The sequence below is a fragment of the Chlorocebus sabaeus genome, chromosome 13, assembly GCF_047675955.1.
Source record: "Chlorocebus sabaeus isolate Y175 chromosome 13, mChlSab1.0.hap1, whole genome shotgun sequence".
NCBI lineage: Eukaryota > Metazoa > Chordata > Mammalia > Primates > Cercopithecidae > Chlorocebus > Chlorocebus sabaeus.
The window spans coordinates 38326863-38350927 of NC_132916.1; the positions used below are offsets into that span (position 1 = coordinate 38326863).

At 37.7% G+C, this 24065-nt stretch overlaps 1 protein-coding gene across 2 annotated transcripts in view; it reads right to left on the reverse strand.

Annotated features, from left to right (window-relative positions):
* Positions 1–24065, reverse strand: part of HS3ST5 (heparan sulfate-glucosamine 3-sulfotransferase 5) — a 169498-nt gene that overhangs the window by 91153 nt on the left and 54280 nt on the right. The window contains exon 2 of one of the 2 annotated variants that reach the window (XM_008007278.3): positions 20397–20504. The gene's annotated coding sequence lies outside the window, so the exon portion shown is untranslated. Of the gene's footprint in view, positions 1–20392; positions 20505–24065 lie in introns of both variants that reach the window. The other variant, XM_008007277.3, reaches the window with a different exon arrangement.

A 24065-nucleotide genomic window follows, 5' to 3' on the forward strand; every position in this document is an offset into this window, starting at 1 on the left:
AGGAGGCTGGGGCAGGAGAATCGCTTGAACCTGGGAGGCAGAGGTTGCAGTGAACCAAGACGGTGCCACTGTACTCCATCCTGGGCAGTAAGAGTGAAACTGTCTCAAAAATAAATAATAATAAACAAAAACCCTAAAAGAAAACCTAGGCAATACCATTCAGGAATTAGGGATGCTGACTTCATGACTAAAACACCAAAAGCAATTGAAACAAAAGCCATAATTGACAAATAAGATCTAATTAAACTAAAGAGCTTCTTCACAGCAAAAGAAACTAGCATCAGAGTGAACTGGGACCCTACAGAATGGGAGAAAATTTTTGCAATCTACCCATATGACAGCTCTAATGTCCAGAATCTACAAGGAACTTAAACACATTTACAAGAAAAACAACCCCATCAAAAAGTGGGCAAAGGATATGAACAGACACTTCTCAAAAGAAGACATTTATGTGGCAAACAAACATATGAAAGAAAGCTCATCATCACTGATCATTAGAGAAATGCAAATCAAAACCACAATGAGATACCATCTCTTTTTTTTTTTTTTTTTTTGAGACGGAGTCTCGCTCTGTCACCCGGGCTGGAGTGCAGTGGCCGGATTTCAGTTCACTGCAAACTCCGCCTCCCGGGTTCACGCCATTCTCCTGCCTCAGCCTCCCGAGTAGCTGGGACTACAGGCGCCCGCCACCTCGCCCGGCTAGTTTTCTGTATTTTTTAGTAGAGACGGGGTTTCACTGTGTTAGCCAGGATGGTCTCGATCTCCTGACCTCATGATCCGCCCGTCTCGGCCTCCCAAAGTGCTGGGATTACAGGCTTGAGCCACCGCGCCCGGCCCATCTCACACCAGTCAAAATGGTGATTATTAAAAAGTCACAAAACAATAGATGCTGGTGAGGCTGTGGAGAAATAGGAACATTTCTACACTGTTAGTGGGAGTGTAAATTAGTTCAACCATTGTGGAAGACAGTGTGGTGATTCCTTAAGGATCTAGAACCAGAAATAACATTTGACTCAGCAATCCCATTACTGGGTATATACCCAAAGGATTATAAATCATTCTACTATAAAGACACATGCACACACATGTTTACTGCAGCACTATTCACAATAGCAAAGACTCGAAACCAACCCAAATGCCCATCAATGATAGACTGGATAAAGAAAATGTGGCACATATACAATGGAATACTATGCAGCCATAAAAAGGATGAGTTCATGTCCTCTGCAGGGACATGGGGGAAGCTGGAAGCCATCATTCTCAGCAAACTAACACAGGAACAGAAAATCAGACACCACATGTTCTCACTCATAAATGGGAGTTGAACAATGAGAACACATAGACACAGGGAGGGGCACATCACACACCAGGGCCTGTTGGGGGATGGAGGCAACGGGAGGGAGAGCATTAGGACAAATACCTAATGCATGCAGGGCTTAAAACCTAGATGGTGGGTTGATAGGTGCAGCAAACCACCATGACACATATACACCTATGTAACAAACCTGCACATTCTGCACATGTGCCCTGGAACTTAAAGTAAAATTTTAAAAATTTAAAAAAATTTCGCAGGTCAGCAGAAATTCTAAATCTGGGGTATATCACCTCTTTGATATTACATGGAAAAAAGTGTAATACAGATATACGAAAGTTTAGTTTTTATCAACGACTCAAAAGTAGTCCTGAATGATTGAAAACACTGTCCAAAATTGTGGTAATTCTGCATCCTCTCATATCAAGAAGAGACAGGCTTAAAACAGTTTCCCTTTGTCGGTTAGATCAACATTTAGCCAAAAGATAAGTGAGGCTATTCATGTTAGGAGGATGCTCTGGTACTTTTGGCTAGTGTTAATTTTAAATACAAGAATTTGTATTCTATAGGGAGTAGGAAATGGCTGTGTTTTTCTTGATGACCATTAAACATTCTTACTGAAAACTAGTCTTCTGCTCAGTATTGTCACGTCAATGGAATTAATTTAACAACACTTTCAATATAATTAAGGCTTTGGATGTCCTGTTAAGTTTGTTTATAATCTGTACTGTTATTTGTGCACACCATGATATTCACACAGATCTAGATGTCACATAGCCAACGTTTACACAACTGCTAATATAAAAAACACCATAGAGCTCTATTAAGTTTCAGTGGCACACAGTGCCAAAGGATTGTTGTTCAATGTTTGACTTCTTAAAGTTTTCTAAGACAGGCAATCTCATAAGCAAACGTATAGAGACCCAGCTGCCCTTTTGACTAAATACATCAAAATAAGTATTTACTTCATATATGAGGAATAGTACAAGTGCCCTTTACAGAGAAGAGAATCTGGGGAAAGCTGTTTCAATTAGACCTTTATATGAAGGACTGGAGGTGAAAGCCCTATTTCATTTTCATTTGAGAGAGGTTTTATGAAGTCGGGTTTCACAAGCTGTCTGGGTGTGATGGGAGAAGGAAAGGAGGATTTGCATTCTATAGCGTACATGCAATATGTTTTAAAAAAAGATTCAGAGAAGGAGTTAATGCCTGAGTGTAGGAGATGTATTCAGCAATTATAATAAAATCCTGAAAGAAAGCATTATCATTTGTGCTCATATTTATTTATTCACTACAACCATGAAAAGAAACCCCAGAAAGAATCGTCAAATTGTCTTATGTGAATTACATTGGAAAACTTGTGTTTTGGACATTTTCAAAGCTCAAACTATTTTGCTTGTTCTTGAAAGTGGGAATTCTAGTGTAACTAGAAAGATAAACATCCTTAATATCCTCTCACCTTGCATTTTTACTGCTTTTTTAAAAGCATGAATAAAAAACCAGAAAGCACATATTCGCTTGCCCCTGTACATTTTAAATGACTGTTTTTCAAGTCATTGAAAAGATGGCTGACTCTGATAGAATGAAGCCCTCAAAAATGTTGATGCTGAGGCAAAGGAATGACCCCTGCCTTCCAAATTAATCATGCTGAGTTAGGATTTTTTGGTGTTGTTTATTTGTCCCAGCATGATCTGACCCACAAAATAGCTATCCAACACCACATAATAAAAATTCTTTTTTATAATGGGGTTTTACTTAGAGATCAAATGTCAGTGTTCTTTGATCTTTGTTGCTCAGATGTTCTCATTATATGGAACAGAATTCAGCAGGTGTTTGATTGTTTATCCACCAAAGGGGGAAGGTGAGCTGGGATTAAATGGTTACGACATAGCTTTGTTTTAGGCCCGCTGACTCTCACTGAATTTGGAATAATTGTGTTGCTGCAATAGCAATCTTGCTAAGTACAATAGGACACTGAAAAGCTTGGCTCAGAAACTAATGGTCTGCAGCTACCATCTGTGGGACTGAAACTAAATGCCTCTAAAAGAAAAACTCATAAATGTAACTAGCCATCTTGTTGATTAGCTTTCTGGTAAATGGGATTCCAGTTGCCTGAATGAACCAGTGCAACCTCTCTCTGGAAGCCAATAGATGGACAACCACTTGCTTCTGAGTTAACGGTTGCCCAATAAATTCCAATATATTTAAAGCTCCTTTGAAAGAAGACACTCCCAAATTATGTACAATGTAGAAAATTATATCAACACTTCTCAAGCTGTAAATTAAAATAGAAAAAATATAAATTATTGTGCCAGTGTTTTTAAGGTCATTATTTTTCAATTCAATACATTCAGCTATACTCTTATCTCCTATTCTTTGTTGCTAGGTTAATTATATGCTACAAATTTCAAATTTATGTTTCTTTTTTTTACTTTTATTTTTTAAATTTTTGAGATGGAGTCTCTGTCACCCAGACTGGAGTATGGTGGCACAATCTCGGTTCACTGCAACCTCCGCCTCCCAGGTTCAGGTGATTCTCCTGCCTCAGCCTCCTGAGTAGTTGGGACTACAGGCGCGTGACACCACACCCGGCTAAGTTTTTAGTAGAGACGGGGTTTCACTGTGTTAGCCAGCATGGTCTTGAACTCCTGACCTTGTGATCCACCTACCTGGGCTTCCCAAAGTGCTGGGATTACAGGAATGGGCCACTGCACCTGGCCATAAATTTATGTTTCTTATGCAAAATAAGTTTGTTTCTATTCTCAATATTAGCATGCATTTTCTATTTTTAAAGAAAAAGAAATATTCCTTGTAAGTGCACACTTCTTTCTCTCAGTGTACACATCTATGCTGCACATACCACTCTGATAATCCATTAACTGTTAACACTTCCATATTCTTAACTTTTTACATTTTTCACTCCAGAAACTTAAGCTTTTGAGGATATCATTTCCTGCTGAAATCCAGTTCGAGGAGAAATTTTAGGTAATTAGAAATAATTCTGTTACTACCTGAGCTAAGCAGAAAGTGGTTTTTATAAAGAAGGAGGAGTGTGAAACCTCCTGGCAACCCTACAGACTTACTTTTCTCATCTTTCTTCTTGGAATTTCATCTTACAGGGCAGCAAAGTCCAGAGGCTAAAGTGGATTTTGCTGGGAGTTTGTCAAGTTAGAGGGGCCAGCGCTGGCTCAGTTCTCTGCCTTGACACATTTTCTCTTCCTGTGGTCCAACCTCCCAGTGTAGGCGCGATCCCAAGTGACCTCCCCCTTGAGCAGTCAGTCCCTGTCTCCACTGGGAGGGATGTAGAAGTTCAGCACCCATGAAGCCTTTGCTGCTAGAGGCTTCGGCCTGTGCCTTCAGCTGTGATTCCAAATCTTCCCTGTCTTGAATGATTGGCTCCCAATTTTGTTAACTGATTCTGCTTGGGGATCTAATAATTTTCATGCTCTTTATTTTGCTTTGGGCTGGTCCTAGTCTTCCTCTCAGCCCTGACACCCCTCTTGACTCTACAAGGAGTTGAAGTCTTGCCACTGATCCCCCGCCAATGGTTGAGACTTTACCTATCGGCTTGAATATTCCCAGTTGCAGTATTTAACTTGTTCACGGAAATACCCCTTTACTGCCTGATGTGGGCAGTGCTGCTGTTCGGATCCTGGGGTCTGTCTCCCGGTTTAGACTTCCTCACAGTACCAACAGCTGGGATATCTCCTTTTGTATGTTCCATGCTGGTGCGGGAGTGCCAGGTCCTAAACCGGGGTCAGCTCTGATCCAGGATAGCTAATTTAATAAGTCCAGTAATCCCCATTAAATAACAATAGGTATAGGTGAAAATATTTACATGCTCTATTGGAATTCCACTATATTTCCTAATTTTATAAATGGCTTGTTTCTACATTTGCACTGATCCCCTCCTTTTTCCCACCCACCTGCTGAAAAATCATATCCTCTCTCCATGGCAAGATTTGCTTCAAGCTTATCTTCATATTCGTTTTCTCAGTGGGGCAGACTCCCATCGCACCATATTGGTGGAGAGATGAAATTTGTGTCCTGGCCAATCATATTCTGTCTTATCTCATTCATTTGCTCTTCTGTGCTCAGTGAGGTATGACAGAAGAGGCAGTGTGGTGAAACTAGGAGGCCAGTACAAAATGTGAGTAATTTACACCTTGGTTTCTTCTGTTTCAAGTTCCTGGGGCTCTCTTTTCTCCTCTTTTCCTCTGATGAGATCAAGGACTCATGTGGTGTCAGCTACAGTCACCTTATTAATAGCTACTATCTCAGTACTCACAACAATCCTGCAGGCTGGGCATGGTGAGGCCCATTTTGCAGATGAGGAAACTAAGATGCAGAAAGGTCAAGATTATTTTGCTTTTAGCTCTTCGCTGTTCACATCTCTTCAACTGGACAATGGTGAGCAGGGAAGGGTTATCTAGGGGGCTCAGGGGGACTGAATGCACACAGGACCAGGAGGGGGTTTCATGGGGAGCAGACGAGATTGCAGGAAGTTTTAGTTCCTGGGTCTCAGACAAGTGGGCAGAAGCAAAGGCAAATCCAGATGCTGAAGGTTTGGCTCTTGGGACTGCAGTCTATTTATGAAGGAGAGGTAAGAAGGGAAAGGAGATGTCTGAGTATTCAAGGCTGTGTCTGGAATGGTTTATTTCTTGGCCAGCTCTTACCCTTTGCAGTGTGACTAGAGAAATCTGTAATCAATTATTGCTGCCTGCCTCAGTGGGAAGGCGAGGTAGGTAAAAGCATGCTTATTTTCTGATCCTGCTCAATATTCCAGCTGGCACTATTCAGAGCTGAAAAAGGAACCCAAAAGAGAAACAAGGTGGTAAACCTTGGATTGGGACTGAGTGTGGTGGCTCACACCTGTAATCCCAGCACTTTGGAAGGCTGAGGCAGGCAGGCTGCTTTAGCCCAGGGGTTTGAAACCAACCTGGGCAACATAGCAAGACCCCATGTCTATTGTTTTTGAAATCAGTTTAAAAAAAGAAGACATACATTAGATGTATCAAAATAATATTCATTGTAACTGTGACATATTTGAATAAATCCTTGAGGGGCTTGTACCAGCCCGTACAAGTCAGACTACTGCACTCCATCACATCTGATTTAGTCTCTTGCCATTCTCCCTTCCCCTCACCCACTTCATCTGCTCACTTTGCTTGGGGGAAGGCAGGAGCAGGGGCGCATAAACATGTAGCAAGTTCCTATCTCTGGCATTTTCTGGTCATGTTGCCCCTTCTTGGGATGTGCTTCATGCAGATGTGGGCAGGGTTTGCTTCCTGTGGCCTCTGTCCAATGTCATCTCACTGATAAGTCTTCCCTGACTACCATGCATAAGAAGGCAGCCTCTCTCCTCCCATCCTCTGGGCATCTTCTATCCATTTGACTTTGCCTTATCTTTCCTGACTGCGCTGGTTACATATGACTGTCTGCCTCCCCTCCACCACCCCACCCACCCCACAGCTGGAATGTCTGCTCTGGGAGGGCAGGCCATGCATTCTGTGCACTGCCATTGACCCAGCATGGAGAGGAACCCTAAGAGTAGGAGGTGCTTGAGACATATTTGTTGAACGAATTTATGCTAATTATTTTGTGGAACAATATCTCTCGTGCTTAATGCTAATGTGTTTAACTCTACTTCTTATATATTGTATTTTATTATGATACAAATTTTGTTAATGACTACATTATCTTGCGACTTAATAAAGTGTCCTCTTATTCATCCCCTATGCCAATTTTAAGTGGCCTGCAGAGATATGAATAATAGGATACAAATAAATATAAAGAACAAAGAAGAAAAAGAATAGACAGTAAAGTGAAGTCCGTGCTAGAATTAGAAAACAAAAACATTAGTCTTCTGTTAATCAAGCCAATGGATTCAAAACTTGGAAAAAAGAGAAAAAAAGAAAAAAAGACAAGCACACTACTCTTCAGTTCCACCAGGCCACTGTGAAAAAACCTGGCGTTGAATCCAGGTCTTATTACTTACCAGATGTGTACTTAGGCAAATGACTTAATTTCTCAAATTCTGACTTTCCCTTTCTATAAAACAGATAAAATTACAGTGTTGACCTCATCTACCCTTGAAGCAACAAAACCACTCTGTGATGATGCAGAGTTCATGAAGGGACCCATTATATCATACACCTAAGTGACATAATATATATTTTTTAATGGAAAATTACCCAAACTCTATCTCTTTGAATCTCTTCTAAACACAAACATCACATACTGACCTGGCTTGGGCTTGGTGTGAAATGTGGTAATAAACACACCCTACATTTATAGACTGAAATGGAAGCAGTGCTTTCACATAGAGTTCCTACAATCCCCTAAACTAATTTGCTAGGCTTCTACCTTGGTGCACCAACAGGAACTGTCTGCAGAGATGAATAAGCTAGTCTGGGTGGATGATACTGTAACAGCCACCAGGAAAAAAAAAATCCTGAGGAAAATTAATTTTCAACAGTAGAACAGGGCAGAGAAAGCAGAACCGTGTTTCCCCTGCTTGTGATTTATAGCATGTCTTCTCTTAACTCACAATAATGAATCACCGACTTTTCTTCTAAGGAGTCTATTCTCTGAGTTTGACTCTTTTCACTCAAGGACAGGACCTTTCCTTCCATGTGGAATCCCTCTACACTAAGCTTCCACATCCTATTCTTTCCCAAATTAACAAAAAATCTCCAAAAGGAATTTCTCCAAAGAGGATTTTCTCCCTCATCCCATTCCTTGTTCTTCAGAATCTGCAGCTGAGGCTCTCCACGAGGCAAATTTCTAACAATTGGATTAGGGCATAAAATTCATATTCTTCTAAAGAACGTTTGCACGATTCAAAGGTAAATGTCAAAACAGTGATGGAAAACCTGTTGTGATCAAAACTGGTATGAATTTTGTAGTTGTGCTTAAGTTTAAAAATGTGTATTTAACAGACAATGGATAGTGTAACTCTCTTAAATATATAACTATGCAGTATGCTGTTGAGGAATCACATTTACCTGGAATTTCATCAACTTTTAATTGTGGTTCCACTTATTATTTGTACCCTGGTTTGCTCAAAGCCAGCCTCTTCTAAGCAGAGTTGCCACAGATCTCCTTTTTGACAAATCTGGTGTTACACTTCTCGATATCCAGCTTATTTCACATGTTGGCAGCATCTGGCACTATTGACCATTCATTCCCTTCTTCTAGAAACATTTCATCTCAGTGGTCATCATGATAATCCCCTCTTCACATTTTCCTACCACCTTTGTAGCTATTCCTTCTCAGTGTCCTTTGAGGTTTCTCTTCTTCCACTTATTATCTTAAATATGGCTTTTCCTGGGGGCTCTGTTTTACGCCTTTCTCCTCTCCCTCCAAGCTCTGCTTAAGCAACCTGTCCTGTGTCCAAGGATGCTGTAATTACCATGTTAGTTACATCTTCATAAAAGGTTTCTCACCTGAACTCAACGCTATTTATTCAACACTTACATGTCTTCTGCATTTAGATAACAGGCACTTCAACCTTAACATGCCCAGTGAAATACACTGTCTTCCACCCCTCACCTTCTCTTCCTTCTGCATCATCTTTTCCTTCCATAACTACCATGACTATCCACTCCACTGTCCGGGATGGAATTACAGGTACCATCCTAGATTCCCAAGTGTGATACTTTCTACTTCCTACCCATCCTCTTCTCCCTGTTCCTATTGCTGAGACGTGAATTCAGACCAGTATAACTTTCTACTCTGTTCACTGCCCCAGCCTCTTAACTGGTCTTCCTGCCTCCTGTCTCATTCCCATTCAATTCATTCTTTACTTTGTTCCTAATATACACATCTGATTAAGACACTCACATTTAAATCCATTTAATGGCTTATCGGAGAGTATAATGGTTGTTGCCAGGGGCTGGGAGTTGCAGGGGGATGGAAAGATGTTGGTCAAATGGTACAGTTTCAGTTAGATAGGAGAAATAAGTTTGGGAGATTTATTGCACAGTGTGGTGACTATGGTTCATAACAGTGTACTGTACACTCAAAAACTGCTAAGAAAGTAGACCTTAAATATTTTTATAACAATAAATGATAAATATGTGAGGTGATAAGTTAATTAGCTTGATTTAATCGTTTCACAATGTATACATACATCAAAATATTACACAGACCACAAATACATAAAATTTCTATTTGCCAATCATACTTTAATTTACAAATTAAAAATAATGAAACCATCAGTGGCTTCTAACTACCCTCAGGATAAAGTACAAAGTCCAAGAGTTCAGCCTATGAAACCTTAATGCTTGCTTTTTTAGCATTACCTGTTTCTTTCTGACACTTTTCCTTCCCCCATCACCTCCCATACCTAGGCTTCTAAGCTTCAGGCTTTGTTGAAATCTTCCTGTTCTCTAATGCTGCCTCTTCTGCCTATTGCATTCTTGTTTCTGTACATCCCTTACTCCTCCCTAACCTGATTAACTCCTTTGCATCCATCAGCTGTCAATGGAGCTGTCACATCTTTCAGGAAACCTTCCTGAAGTGAAGGAGCGCCTCCCCTGTGCAAAATCATTGTGTCTGGATCCTCCCTTCATGCCTGGTCCCATGGCACTGTGACTGTCTGTGGACTTGCAAGCCTCAACAGCTTTGCATGCCTGTGGACAGTGTCTGAACTGTTTCTGGTGGAATCCCTGTGTCTTACATAGTGCATAGGACATAGAAGGTACTCAATAAATATTTGTGGAAATATTAATAAAAGAAAGAATAAAATCTAATTGTCAGATACTAGTTGATTATATAGCATGTCTGTCTACGCATAAATTATGAGCAGCAGAATCTTTAGTATCTTAGGCAAGGGTTGGAAGAATACTCATCTTAAAATTGAAAAACATCTATAACACCACCCAATACTTACTGAGTATTTATCATGGGTAGACCTTATTTATTATTATTAACATGTGTGAAGTGCTTCATGTTTGCTATGTCATTTTGTTCTCACAGTGATCTGGGAGGCAGGGACCACTATTTTTTCCACATAACAGACGAAGAAAATGAGGCTAAGGGAGATGAAGCATTTGGCAAAAGTCAGTTGGCAGAGCTAGGATTCTATGCAATCCCCAAAGCTCTCAAAAAACCATTTGACAAAATGGATAAATACGTTCAACCAAAATGTATTGAGGACTTGTTCTTTGCAAAATACCATGCATACACACAGTTCCTGCTCTGCTCCAGTGAGAATAACCGGGAACCCTGAAGAGAAAGCATTGCATTTAGCTAGTTATTACCATCAGCCTGGCAAAAAATGTTCTGTATTACAGGGAAGCACATCATTGGGCAAAACAAAAAACTTTTCACGTTTTCTGCATTCAGTGCTGTAATTTCATTTATTTATCATAAAATGTGACTTCACATGTTTATTAACAGTCAAATCCAGATGCAAATGCAAACAGAGAAATATAGTAGAAAGCCAAATAGCAGATTCTCATTATCTGCCTTTTATTGAAATCTATGCCAATGCTCTCCACTGTAAACAAGCAGTGAATTACAGAATTTTAGGCCTGAGAGAAACCTAGAAGTTATTTACCCAATTCTTCCCAGTTATGTCTAAGTCTGAAGTCCAAAGGAAAATAACTAGTAACTGTGAGACTACCAGTAACTCATGAAAACTGGTTGGCCATATCTATGAAAGCTGAACTTCTATTTATTCTGTGGCCCAGCCATTCCACTCCTTGGAATAGACCCAACAGAGGTGCTTTCATATTTTTCCAAAAGTCATGTATAATAATGCTCACAGTAGCACTTTTTTTTCGCAATAACCCCCAACTAGAATCAAGGTAGTGATTATCAATAGTAGGCTGGGTAAGTAAAATATATTTAAACAATGGAATGTACTATGCAACAATGAGAACAAAGTATAACTACAACCAACCAAGTAAATAAATGCCAAAAACATTATACCAAGCAGAAGTTATGACTATGTTTATATCGAGTTCATAAAAACAGGAAAATCTAATCTATAGTGTCATGAGTCAGGAGAGTGGTTGCAAGGGCTGGGAGGTGACAACTGGAAGGGGACATAGAAGTGTTTGTTGGATGCTGGTGATTTCTGTTGCTTGATCCAAGTGCTCGTTACACAGGTGGGCTCGCCTTGTGAAAATGCAGTGAGCTGTACACTTACAATGTATACATTTTCCTGTGTATATGTTAGATTTCAATATAAATTGGAAAAGAAACCTTGGAACTCATTGAAGCCTAAGACATTATCAAAAAAATTTTCTGGCACAATGGGAAAAATTTGTGAAATGTCTTGAATCTTAATTCTGCTAAAACTAACATTTGTTCCAGTCGTATATCAATAAAAACAAATACTTCAGTATTGCAAACATTTGCTAAAGAAACAAATGTGTTTGACGAGAAAACAAAAATCAGTATTTCCTTTGGCAAGTACTTGTTGGATTGGAGGTAGCAAATGTAAAACTTCTGAAGTGTTACTGCATTTGTTTACATGCTCAGTTTACACAAGATTCAGAATTTTGTAAAGCTGCATTACATTTTTAAAAGCTGTAGGAATAAAAATAATTGTGAGAGGAATAAAAAGATTGCATTTCTAGAATGTTGTTATGGATGTGTCTCAACTCCACACAGTTGTATGATGCCTGGCATGCAATAGGCGTGCATTTGCTATATGAATGAAGATAGTATACAGGGTACCTTTTAGAATACTTCTAATCAATCTTTGTCAACAACATGATTATTTTTAATACCTGGTTAAATAGGAAATTACTAACACTTTCTCAGTATCCTAGTAGACATTGAATGGAGAACGACTAAAATAAATCTCTATCAAAGTGCTAATTCATATTATTTTACAAAATACTTCCAAATGACGTATGAAGCCAGTCATTTAAGATAAAGAAGTTTCATTAAAGAAAAACTTGAGATCTCAGAAAAATGAATTAGAAATCCCCCCTCACCCAACTACATTTAGAGAAAATATTGAGAAAGAAGTATGATTCTCCCTGGAAGTAACTATATATTAAATCGGTGTCAAGAAAACCTTAGAAAATATTAGCTTTCAGGGAAAAACACTTACAATTTATATTTTCTATTTTTCAGTAATATATTCTTACTATGACTCTAAAATCTGTCTAATGCACCATTAACATTTTAAAAGGAAGTTCTCTAGTTCTTACTGAAAAGAAATAAATAATATCTGACAACAGCATTAGGGAACATAAACATAAAATTACCTGTTATTAAAAACTGAGCACATTTTTCTCAAAGAAATATATTACTCAGCTGTAAAATAGTATGCTTGCCATTCACACTAATGTTTCAACATTATGGTTCAATCTTCTAAAAAGCTGACATGGAAAATAATGGTGTAATAAACTAATTCATCATAATGTGCAAAAGAAACCGCTGGAATAAATTGTAATAACCTTTCAAAAACTAGCAGCTTTTAAAAGTATTAATTTCTACTCCAGATAATTGGAAAGGACACCTGGGTGGGTAGGCAATATTTTTTATGGGATTGCTCTGTCAGGAGCTCAGATTGTCTCTGGACTCAGCAATGATCATTTAGCACTAAATGACAGTGAATCTTGCAAATGGGTCTTCCTAGATGGTATTTGCCATAAATTACCAAACTCAACTCCCCTCAAGGTCAGCGATATGAGAGGGCAGGTATCAAACGGCCTTCGTGGAGACCTAGAGTGGTCCTCGGGTTTCTCATAAATGGACAATAGTTGTGTTGGCTGCCATAAAATCAACTTAATGGACTGACAACATAAATTACCATCAAACTTTGACAACATTTCTCCTTAGGAAACAACTGAAGAATGCTTTTATATCAAAGCTGGGAAAATGGATAACAATATGTTTTGCTCTACACTAGATCATAAATATTTTTAACAATGCTAAGTGGAGAATGAATTAATATTAGAAACCATGATACGTTTTACCTGATGCATTAAAAACAGCATCTAAGTAATTCTAAAATGACACTTGCTTCCTGAAGTTATATTATATATATTATATATGTAATGCAATGGGGTGTGTGTGTGTGTGTGTGTGTGTTAGTTAGGGAAGAAGGTTGCATTTGCCTGGCGCTCAATATTTTCACTAAGTATAAGCAATCAAAAATGATATTACTTGTTTTCTAATTTTTTTAATCTATTAATATACAGTCCACTGGACCCATAGGAAGAGATTCTTGACCTCTCACACTACTTTGGATAAATCATAAAATCACTTTCTCTATGGTTCCATTTTTCCACTTGGAAAGTAATGTAATTATTATACAAAGATATATTGAACACAGTGGAATTATTCCTAAAATGAAGACACAAAAACCCCCAAGTTACTGGAAAATCATGTTAACATATTTCGGAAAATAATCCAGTCTAGACTTAATTAATTCACACTTTAAAAAAGCCAATTTGGTAGAAAATATAACAACAGCTAAATTAATAAAATAGAATTTTGGAGGTAAATGAAACATTGTTTAGCTGAATTTTCATCTAATTGTGCCGCCATTCTGTAACTGCAGTTATTATTATTATTGTGACATAAAGATAAAATTATTCTCTCAGTAATTTTTATAATAGAATTTATTATCTCTTAAAATGCAGCAGTTTCCTTTAGATTTTGCTAAAATAAATGCTACGTCGAGTAAAAGCAACATCTTCCTTGGATCCAATGGCATCTCAGGCCAGGAATATTATATATACTGTCTCATGAACTCTACACACGTTATAAACTATAAAAGTTTCCAAATAGGATTTAAAATTAGTGTATTTTGTCTGTTCTCCTCCCACATCTAGTCATCACCTTCTGTCATGTCTTCCTTTGCACTATCTCTTACATTTATTTCTTTCCTTCTGTTCCTATTGTCACTTCTGCCCAGAACCTCATCACCTTATACCTGAATTATTGCAGTAGTTTCTTTGGTCCTGTTCTTTTTCCACTAATCCATCCTGCCTAGTCCTGCCAGATTAATCTTTTTTAAAGGACTACTTTAATGATGTCAGTCCCCTGCTCAGAAGTGTCCAACGACTCCCCATCACTTGGAGGCCACAGGCCAGAGTCTTTAGCTAAAATCAAAGCCTTTGGCTGTCTGGCCTCACTTCCTTTTCCAGTCTTCTCCAGTTCCCCTGCACAAACCTTCAGAACAATAAATGAATTTGCTTCCTGGCCACCTGCACCACCTGCACCTGCCTGACCAGTGCTGTCCATCCTCTCTGCTGATCCAGTTACCTTCCTTTCTGGAGTTGTTCTGACCACTTCAACCCATAGTCAGCACCTCCAGCCATGAAGTTGGAGCACTCTTTTTTTTAAAGCATACTTTATTTCACAGTTGCAATATTATGTAACTTTGGTTTTTGTTATTTAATGGTTACCCTGCCTTTTCTCCTTGATGAATTTGTAAAGTTCTTTGAGGGCAGGGGGTTTTGAATTACTATGGGCCAATGTCCCCAGCACAACACTATAAAAATAGTTGGCTGTCAATGGACACTTGTTTAGTGAATGACTGCAAAATGTTCTAAGGCCAGGCGCGGTGGCTCATGCCTGTAATCCCAGCACTTTGGGAGGCCGAGGCGGGTGGATCACGAGGTCAGGAGGTCGAGACCATCCTGGCTAACACGGTGAAACCCGTCTCTACTGAAAATACAAAAAATTAGCCGGGCGTGGTGGCGGGTGCCTGTAGTCCCTGCTACTCGGGAGGCTGAGGCAGGAGAATGGCGTGAACTCGGGAGGCGGAGCTTGTAGTGAGCTGAGATCGCGCCTGGGCGACGAGGGAGACTCTATCCCCCCTCCAAAAAAAACAAACAAAACAAAACAAAACAAAAAACAAAAAATGCTGTTCTAGGCTTCTTATATGATTAGAATGAAAGCTATTCAGTTGTATTTGTGACTTGTGGTATTTCAGAGCAACAATTTACATATGTGAGGCAGTTTTCCTGAGTTTAATACATTCTCTTTCATTTTAAAAGTTCTTAGTGAAATTGTAGACTACGAAATACAAATTGAGCACTTGAGATTTATAATGTAAAAATCTGACTCGGAAATCATGGGCAGCATTAGAATAAACACAAACCAGTCCATATTCGTCGAACCAATACTACCTGAAAGTTCCTTAATATCTTAAAGCTTGGTAAGTTTCAAATACAACTGAAATCATCCCAAGAAAAAGTTAAAAGAAAAAAAGGTAAGTACACAGTAGTCCAGAGTCTTTATTGTATAAATAAGACATATATTTTAGCATGTAATATTATTTAATAGAAAGAATATGGATTTTTAGAACTTGACAAAACCTGAATTGGTAACTTAGATCTGCTCTTCACCAGGTGTGCCATTTTGTGTCAGTTACTCAATGTCTTTGAATGTTAAACATCTCATAAGGCAAATAAGAATATTAATTTCTAATTTATTCGAAAAATCTGAGATGAATGAACTATTTTGAGCTGTTTACTAGGATAATGAATTTAAGGTCCCTAAGGCACCTAACCCAGTACCTGGCCTGTTAATAAATGGTAGCTACTATTAATTAACTAATTAATTAATTAATCTGTCGATCATTGTTTCTATTCGAGAGTTTTTCTTTTTCACTCCTTATCTCCTAGCTTCTCATATAGTTGAAGAGCGTGAGGTCTAAAAGATCCGGGTTTGAATTGTGGTTCTACGACTTATTAGTTTACTAATCTACTTATGAATCTATCTTAGCTGCAGTTTTCTCAGCTGAATAAGAAGATCACAAAATCTCCTTGCAGTAATGTTCTGAAGACTAAGAATGATCCATTTTAAAGTGTCAGGCATACAGCAGGTACTTTATTAAGAGCAGATATTATTATAATTCTCATGAGTCTTCTCACAGTCATCCTGTTATATGTAGAAGAACACATGCTCATGAATACTTTTAAAGTAAGATATGTAGGATTTTTTTCTCTATTATGTTTCACTATCTTGCAGAAAAACATAATTTGGTATTATAAAAATTATTCCTATAAATAATATTTGTATAGTGACTTACAGTTTACAAAATACCTTTGAAACTGAGGACTATACCCCTAAATTAGCCATTTGTTGCTGTGTGACTGTGATCATTATTCTTGCAACCCATTCTGCCATCAAAATGCTTAATAATTAACAATAATGATAAACTGCAAATACTAAGAAGGCTATGAACAAAGTCCAATGTATTATTGTCATAGGCCTATATTTTTAGAAATACTTGACAGTTGAAATTGGCCAGATGAAATTGAGCAATGGATCATAGATTCTCCATCTCAGCAGTATATCTTGGAAGCAGAGGCCTCCTCTAGGCAGGCTTTGACAAAGGACATCTAAAACTGGTTTCTTAACTTCTTTTTGACTTCTAAAATGTCGTCTAAAGTATTGGTTAAGTTGCCTGTTCTCATTTGAGTTAAAATACAATTCTTAAAAAATCGAGTAAATAATTCTGAAATAAGCTTATATAAGTGTAAACAAAGGAACAGAAAGAATTTGGGTAATTTTCTTAAATCTAAATAAATATACTATGTCACATGCTGAGATTAATGACATTATCTAAACTCGGTAGGAATGCAATTAAGTGCTAAGAAACAGAAAGCGCCTCACAGGTTTATAAGACTGAGCTGTTTTTACTATCATAATAACTGAAGCATGTGCTTAATAACTCATCAAATACATTTACTTCCCTTCAACATCTACAAGGTCAAAACCAGTCATCAGCCGTAACTTGAAGTGTCATTAATTCCTCTGAAAAACTGTTAAAGAGATTGTTCCAAGAAGCACCAGGCTGTACCCCATTGAGGTTCCTGGGGTGTTTCAGGGATGCTGGGAGGTGCAATGTACTTTTAAAACGACGTATGGATGGATAGCATTACTCTTAATGCTCCAAATGAAGAGCTTGCCATACAACTGTTCCTTATACAAGGTACAGGGCTCCATATGCAACAGTTCTGATGTTTAATGTTTTGTCCTATGTCCAGTCCTTCGTTTAGCGATCATGGCCATTATACCTACTTTTTAAAATATGATCTAATATATAAGGGTAACTGCCACTTACTAACTGAGAACTGCATAGCATTGGGTCAGTATCAGTGCTAGGTCACCAGGGGCAATCTTGTCTAGATTTGCTCCCAGAATATCTGCACGAGCATGGAGTTTCTACATCTTTTGTCTTTGTTTCATTCTATTACTTCCACTTCCTCCCCATCACCTGCCAGGGTTTTCAAATCCTTCGGGGATGTTTTGTTTCAACGTTTGTATTTACCAAACCCAACTATAATTAATATTTATAGCACTTCTGATCATTTCAAAGCTATTTCACAAATAAAATATCTTGATCTTCATAGTAATGTCAAGTGAAATGAGAAAACTGAAGCATGAGGAAGTTCTATAATATGCCTGAGGCAACTTGACATCAGTGTCAGAGCAGAGTACCTGCCTTAGGACGCTGAACCTAGCACTCACTTCACCCCCATGACTGCTCGTCATTGGTTTGGTCTTTGGATTAGACTTGCACCAGAAATTCTTTCTCACCAGCTTTGTGATTTTTAAATATATTAGGTAAACTCTCTGAATTTTAGCTTCCTTGTTGGTAAATGGGGACAACAATGCTTACTTCATAGAGTTATTTGAGGATTACATGACATGATGTGTGTAAAGTTAAAAACCTACCCCAGGCATGCTGGCTCCTGCCTATAATCCAGTTACTTGGGAGGCTGAGGTGGGAGGATCCCTTGAGGACAGGAGTTCAAGATCAGCCTGGGTAATACAGCAAAACCCCATCTCTAAAAATATTTAAAAATTAACAAACAAAAATAATAAAGTAAAAATACCTAGAATAAGGTTTAGTGTTCAAAACTGCTCATCCTTCTAATCCCTAGTCTTGGTCATCTTCACTAAAGGTAGTTTCCTTAGGTCTACTGAGTATGAAGCGACTCTGGAATTCCATGTTGGGCTGGGGGGCACAGTATACTTAATGTATCAGTAGGGTGGTAAAATATTTACCAATAATCTAAGGATTTATCAGTCATCTGCCACATTCCAGCACAGCGCTCAGTACTTCTGATGCACAAAGAAACAGTAGCAGCCAAGGAATTTTGCAAGTGACAAGAACAAGACTTAATGATTTTCTAGACAATAAAGAGATTCCAAGAGGGGCTGGTATGCTCCATTTAACCAAGGTCTTTGTAAATTCTCCAAAACACTTTCAAACAGAATAAAATACTTTTAAAACTACTTCATATAAATTGTATAGCTTACTTTTAAATGGCATATTCCACCAAATCCCAAAATGTTATTTTTTTATAGACACTGATACTGTATCCAACCTGCACTATTACACAGGCTGAGGGAGGGACAGCAAAAGGATCAATCTCACAGTGAACCTAGGAATGAGTGGTTAAGTTGTGTTCCGTGTTTCTGCTGTGTTTCCATTACTGAGTCACCCAGATTTAAAATACCCTAGGGTAGGAATAACCATTTGGTTTTTCTCCTTCCTTTTCCTTCAGTGCCTCAGAACATAAAATACTTGTTGAGTTGCATTTTAGCCTCTGAGTTAGACCAGAAAAAGTAGTTATGACTCCATCCCATTTGAATTAGTTCACTAAAAAAAGTATTTACAGTTAAGTGGAAACATTTAATTTTCTGATTTTTTAAAATATAAAACAGTGACATCTCAGCATACTTTAGTTTAAAACTATAAGAACATAAAAGATTAATTTTTTTCTTCTTGAGACAGGGTCTCACTTTGTCACCCACACTGAAGTGTAGTGGTGCGATCACAGCTCACTGCGGCCTTAAACTCCTGGGCTCAAGCCATTCTCCTGCCTCAGTCTCCTGAGCAGCTGGGACTACAGGCACATGCCACCGTGTGTGGCTGGCGAGGAATAAATTTTATTGTTATTAATAGCAACTGGTCACTATGCACATGTGTGTGAGACAATGTTCAGAATGATACAGCCTAGGGTTTAAGACCAGAAACTTTAGTTCTGATACTGCTTCCTTTAGTATTTTTATCCAGGGACACAATGTTCCTGTCTTGAGGATGGGAAGAATGCCATGTATTTTATAGCATTATGAAGAAAATTAAGATGGGATATTACTGTCGACACAGTAGTAAGTAATAATTTTGAGTGTTTAATGTGTGTCAGATATTGTTCTAATCAACTCATTTAATCACAACAACTCAATGAAATGCATAGTATTATTATTCCTATTTTAAAGATATTAAGGCTTAACAGTTTTAACAAAAAACCTTGCCAAGATCACCCAGCTAGTAATTGGTTGAGCAGGATCTCAAACGCAGGCAGTCTAGCTCCAGAGTCCATGCTCTGAGCCACTTCCCTGTGCTGCCTCACTCCATCACAGCAGCTCATGACATGCTGGTTTCCCCTCTTCTTGGATTCTGGTATACAAAAACACAACAGATCCTGTCTTTTCCAGAAAGAAACAGTTGTTACACCAAGGACACAGGATATATGCACATATGGATAAAAAGCACGATAGAACTTGTCCAACAAATGTCAGAGGAGGTATACAACAAGTTCTACAGAAGTTTGGAAGAAGGGAAATAATGGGGATAAGGACATCAGCAAGATTGTTGTGATGTGGGTGGACTTTGACTTTGTTTCGCCTTCGAGAGTAAACAGACCTAAAACTATTAAAGAGTAGTTGGGAAAGATATTTCAGATAATACGAACAGGAAAGACAAAGGATCTCTGTGTTTAGGAAATAAGAATCAGTTTCATGATAACTGCAGCTTGCCAAAAATAAACACACACACACACAAACAAAAAACAACACACACAAAAGAAAATAAATAAAATTTTTGTTTTTAAAAAAGAATCAATTTCAGTGACGGGGAAGGTTTCAATATGGGCAACACTGAGGGTAGAGCGGGGGGCAGTTTAAAGTGATTTTGTACAGTGTTTTAGAAACTCAAGAGAGGAGAAAGACCTCCTGCTAGAGGGCCACCAGGGGCTTCCGAGTGACTGTGAGTGAGGAGATGGCAGGTATATAACACGGGTGAAAGTAGGGAATGCCAGATAACGGACTGCGAGAGCATGCAGAAATCTTCGGCACACATACCTACATTCAGACAGGTCCCTATTATTCCAGCGATGATTATCTTGTTGGCGGGTATTCCATGACCTCTCCTCACCTGCTGGCTGTTCTTTTGGTTTGTCCCTTGCTTTAGCACCTGGGGGTGGACACGGAGGCAAAGTGATTTTCCAATGAGTCTTTTTGTTTGTTTCTTTTTGCTGCCCTTTCCCAGCTGTGGTTAGATTTGCTGTTGGAAGGAGAAGTATATTGTGGATGATAAGAACACTTCTTTCTCTTTTTCTTTTTTCATGGTACTTCCAGTCCCTTTATTGAACAATTTACATGGGAAGAGCAGGAATCATATTTGAGCTTAACCCTGGAATATGTAATTGTTAATTTCCCTTGATTAGAGATGGGCTACAAAACGGGGAGCTGCCCATATGGACTTTACAGTAACATTTGTATAGCAGAACCTTGTTTCCGATCTGGCTGCTGAGACTTTTAGGTGAGAGTGGTTAAAGTTATTCTCCTTAAAAATGTTATGTATTGCGTATCTCAAGACCTGCTGATAGTCATATGATTATTTATTTCAATCATTCTTACCTTTGCTACTATTTGGATATATTATGCAGTTGCTGCTTCTTCCTAAGTTGAATATAAGCTACCAGTAATTCTAATTCTCTAGCTGCAGAGTACATGTTTGACTCTAAAACTAAAGTGCTGTATTAGTGGGATGAAAAAAAAAGAAAGAGATGAGAACAATGAAACAGAGCAATGCCAAGCTCTTTTAAAAAGTAATATTTAATTACTATTTCAGGCTACTTTCAAGAGTGTATATGACATCTAAACAGATTGTAGAACCCTAATACATCATTTCACTAATATATATCGAATTGCGGTTGACAAAAAGATTATTTTGGTCCATAATGGCCTAGAAACCCATCTTTTACTTGGATCCATTATATGCAAATATATTTGGGGTACAAAATGCGCGCACACACACACACACACACACAATCTCTTTCAAGTAAAGGAATAGGTCTTAAAAATTTATACACTTGGCTAATAGCCAGCTACTGAGTCTATTTTGTCTGCTCTCTGATTAACATACTTTCATAAATTATTTCCAATTTCTTCCAGTTGTGTTCTTGTCAACTCTTCACCTCACAACCCCAATGTTGTCCACATAGTTATAGATAAATCAGAGAGTGGGTAGCAAAAAGCACATCCAGCTATTTTAGGACATGGCATATATCAGTTATGCCCAGAAAACTGGCTCCTTTGCTTGTGAGAACTTCTTGGCATATCCATTAGCCTGCTGACCTCGGTATGAAACATTACAAAATAAAGCCTCAACTACTCTGTTTCTCAATTTGTTTGATAAACTAGAATTATTTCCAAACTTCTCAAATAAACAGAAATCATTATAATTATAAATAATTAAAATGCTAAACTCAAGAGGGCACTCAACATTCATTATACTGTAGAGCTTGTCCCCTAAGGGTAATACCTTCAATTAGTTCAGTTTTTACAATAGAAGAAAAATGTGACAATCAGTAATTGCAGGTATTTAGTTCAAGAAACAAAACATGTAAACTTGCCTTTAAATTGCCCTTTCAGTCACCACAGGTTATGCTCTCTTTTAGATTCTTAACATTTGTACTAATTCTAGAATACAGGAAAGCAACAGATAAGGGAAAAACACAGTCTTCAAAGCTGTGAGTAGATGCACTTCAGCTTTATCAGCTCTTTCAATGGAGAAGGTTAAAGTAGAAGGTAAGCTCTAACAAAAAATGATTTTAAGAGAGAGCCCTTTAAAAGATATTCTATAAAATTTATCACTTATTTATTCACCTACTTTACAAACATTTATTAAGTGTCAGAGTTTATGCTAAATGATAATGACATTGCTTTAGAAAAACTAGCTGATGGTTTTTTAAAAACATACAAATTTGTTTATGTGTGTATATATGTATATTGTTACAAATATAGAGTATACACATCCATAATTTATAAAATGATGTTGTTTTGAGTGTTATTCCTCGTTCTTAAAGTTGTAATGAAATTTAAAAAAAATTAATCACAAAATATTTAGATTTTATTCTTTGGAGTCTCCTCTATAAAAAGCATCAATTTCCTTTACAAAATATAACTATTTTCTGTTGCAGTAGTAAATGCTATTTCAGTTACTAGGGCTTTTGTTAGGTTTTCATAGAACTAAAGTACTGTAAGTTGGAAATGGATTAGCAAATAGTAAATACTGTTTTTGGATCAAAGCAAGTATAGCAAAACAGATTTCTTTACTCTGATTCAACATCAAATTGACAACCATGACCTGAGAAAGGGTTATCTTTTACTAGCTGCCACATTGGGGAAATAAATTTAGCCCTTCATTTAAGTAGAGGAAAGAACTCATTAGAAATGTGGTACAAGTGGTTTCAGGATGATAAATCTCAAGTTACCAATTCCACTTTTAATGATTAGCTGCCTGTGCCTTGTATTTAATTAAAATGATTATTTTAAATGCTTATATTTAATTTAAACATAATTAGCTAAAGTTCAATGTTACTGCCTCATCCATTTTGAAATTAATTAATTTATAAAATAGTTCAAAAAGTGCTGTAAAATATTAATATTAAAATACAGCAGGATCAATTTGCATCTTTTGTTGGTTTCTGTTGTGGACTCCTAGTGAGCTGTTTACATTAGGTAGGACTGCAGGGTCTCTGGCATAGCTAATGTGTAATGAAATCAAATATTGATATGTCCTTGACATTTCCTTTGCACGTAGGATATATACTTTAACCTTCCAGGAAATAATAGTTCATAGCTAAGGATATGATTGTTTAAACTTTAAAGTGATGTAAGTTTTAGAAATTATTTTGGCCTTAATACATTTAGGAGAAACCACTGCTTTTAGCAAATGATTTATAAGTGTGTAACAATCAGTGTGATAAAATTTCTTATGAGTCAGTCCAATAAATGTGACCAGAAGGTGTTTTCAAGGAAAAGTTCTGCTTTTAACTTGTATTTAAACAAACAGTTTAAATAGTGAGTAGTGATATATAACAATGTTTCCTGGTCTATGGATTCTGAGGATATTCTGAAACACTCTTGTATCCATTTGGACAGGATTTCCTGGTGCAGTGAAAAACTATATCCATGAATGTACTACAATCCTTAGTGTGCTTGATGGGAAAAACTTTTAAGCTGTGCACATTTGTCTATTAATGATGATTGCTACCATTTATTAGGTACTGAATACGTATTAGGCACTGAACTAAATGCCTAATAAAATTGTATTCAGCCCATTTTTCAGATGAATGAAGTGAGGCTTGGAGAGACTAAGGCATACATAATTTATACGTATAATTTGTAAGTTATAGAGGCAAGACTCAAAGCCTAAATCCACAATGCTGCCCCTTACTGTCTTCAGCTCTCATCTCAGAGAGCTAGGAAGGCATTCTCAATTGTGAGATGCTTGTAACCCCCACCTCCACCACCACCACAAACAACAACAAAATAGTTCTCCCTTGCAGTAATAGTGTAAATTAATGAAATGGTAAAGGTAACACATTTGGCTTGACTATTAGTAATTAAAATCTGTTGCCCCTAATCTTAGTGTCCTTTTGTACAAATATTAATATACGCAGAATTTTCTAATATTTTATTAAAACCTGGGCTTTCTATTCTCCAACAAACCTCTATAGTTGGGGAG